The sequence below is a fragment of the Puntigrus tetrazona genome, chromosome 1 (assembly GCF_018831695.1).
Source record: "Puntigrus tetrazona isolate hp1 chromosome 1, ASM1883169v1, whole genome shotgun sequence".
In the NCBI taxonomy this organism is placed as follows: Eukaryota; Metazoa; Chordata; class Actinopteri; order Cypriniformes; family Cyprinidae; genus Puntigrus; species Puntigrus tetrazona.
The window spans coordinates 27927439-27929938 of NC_056699.1; positions in this window are offsets into that span (position 1 = coordinate 27927439).

A 2500-nucleotide genomic window follows, 5' to 3' on the forward strand; every position below is an offset into this window, starting at 1 on the left:
CCATGAAAATAGTTGAGTCTAGGGTTCACCACGTGTTGTTTGGGAGGGTTTCAAGAAAAATTCCCCTAGCTCGTCCAAAATGATCCAGTTATCAGACCACGACTGGAATAGCACTAAGCTTCTACGATCAGATAATCGTTTTTAGCAGCAAACGGTCAAGATGGGTTTGGTGAACACGGAGATAAAAGTATGTGCAGTGAAATATACTGCTAGTTTTGTGGGTCTGTATTTCTGCTGGAGGTCTTGGGAGGTATTGTTCGGACCGGCATGGTAGATTCTAAATGTTGTTAGTAAATGTGATTCAACTCATTATTTAACTTGAATTATTTACACAATGTTGATTTGTAATGTTACAGTAGTGCATCATTTTGTTGAATATGGATAAATTCGTCTCCCTCTGCTTTCTACATGATTTAAACCTGGGAAACAGCAGGGAACTGTGCAAAAAATGGCTGCCACATTTATAAAGATGAAAGCAACTGTCTTTGAAGAACGATTCGACTTTTGCACTCATGCTCAGGTTGTTCCAAACTTAAATTTGTGTCTTCTGTTGAACTCAAGCGTTGACATTATAAGAAACAGTCGCTGATAGCCAATGACTTTGAGAGTCAAATGCGGCTACCGGTTCGGTTACCAAATATCTTCTTCTGTGTCCAACATTTAGAACAACTTGAGGATGAGTTTATGATAACAGGATCTTCATTTTAAGGTGATGTTGATCAAACTTTTACCTCACAGCACATATTTCAAAGGTGCCTGAAGAAACTGAAATAGAAAACAAGCGATCAACTCACATGTCATTTTGGTTTAGATGTGTCTAATTAAAGAAGTGTTGCACTGCATGTCTTCAACAGCGGAGCCGTCTTCAATAATCCTAACGAGAGTGATCTACTTTTGTTGGTCTGGTTTGAAAAGTGATAAGGAAAGTGCTGATGTTAGCAGCTCCTGGTTGGAGACCAGCAGGTTTTTTCGGGCTGATGCAGAAACACACTGAGAGGATCTAGAAAGTCCTGTAGATAAATGACAGCAGATGATCTCTGAGGAGCACCGGCTCTGTGAAGGTCGTGTAGGATTAGGTTTTGCTGCACTCACAGAAACACAAAGTCAACGAGACGTTCCTTCAGATCAGCTGACTCTATAAAAAAATGTTGTGATTTGAATGATGAAAGACTGTTGCTAAATACTATCCAACGGGACCTTTATTTATGCTTATTTTACAGTAAAATATGTTACGTTTACAGTACTTGGGAAAAGATGAAATCCTTTTATAATCTACAGTAAAAAAACAGTAACTGGAATGCTTTGTGTGAGCTGGCTTTACATTTGGCGGTTTTCATTGAAAAAACAATACTTCACATTGGTGTTGTACGTTAGAGCATTATGTTATATTGTCAGATGAACGTTTATCACTTTATTTAAGCGTCATGATGGTGTTTTGTGTTCGTGTGTATGACACATTACATGCGTAATCAGATTACCGATTTTTCAAGAAGTAAAGTGACGCTTTTCCTTTAAATTTGTGAAATATGAAGTAACAACAGTTTCTTTGCTGTGCAAGGTGTGTTACTTTCCATAAACGGTAACTAAGTAACACAAGTAGTTTTCAAAAATCTTTTTTAAACACTACTGTAATAGAAAGCACTCCCTTGAGTTTGTGGAAGATCTCTGGTTCACCCTGAGGTTTTGTCGGACGTGAATCTGTTTGATGACGTTTCCCGGCTCCGCTGCGTCCGTGAAGAGTGATTCACGGCGAGCTCGGGTTGACCCCCCGAACTCCGGAGATTTGTGAATGAAACGCACTCGATGAGTCAGGGAGGCCTCGCAGCTGATCTGTGGGCTGATGGGTAACAGCGAGTCGTTGGTGGCGCGGTGACTCACGACTGAGTCAAAGTCGCGCTTCTGCTTTTAGCCCCTGGAAATCCGTTCGATTTTTGAAGCGGTGGCTATTCACATGAACTCCTTCCCACCGAGGTTCGATCGGGATAGTCGTCGTTACAAAAAGCGGTCACGTGGCGTCATCTCCACGCGGCGTGATGGGAGACTGTATGGTAGTTGTATTTTGACGCGATGGACGTGGGTTCGAATCCCCCTTCTGACGAAATCAGCATTTGTTAAAAACGAAGGAATAATCTTAAAGTGTTGGGTAGGTGTAGAAGCCCCAATAAGGGCATCCGTTTAATCATTTGAATTATAATGAACATTTACTCTCAATAAGTTGGATCCTGGTTTATAATGTACTTCGATACTGAGGTGAAGATGACTGCCTCTTGCAGTAAACAGTATAAATAGCAGAAAATGCTTTTTCGCCAATTTCTGAATTACAATTTGTTTAATAAATCAAAAGCATATCTTATTGATAAAAATAAATTGCATGGCTATATTCAATTTAATTTTAAGTTTATTTCTCACCATATTTTCTATTATTACCATATCTATTATTTGAATGAATAAAACAACTTCATTTATTTAATATTATCATATTTTTTGGGCACACCATTGG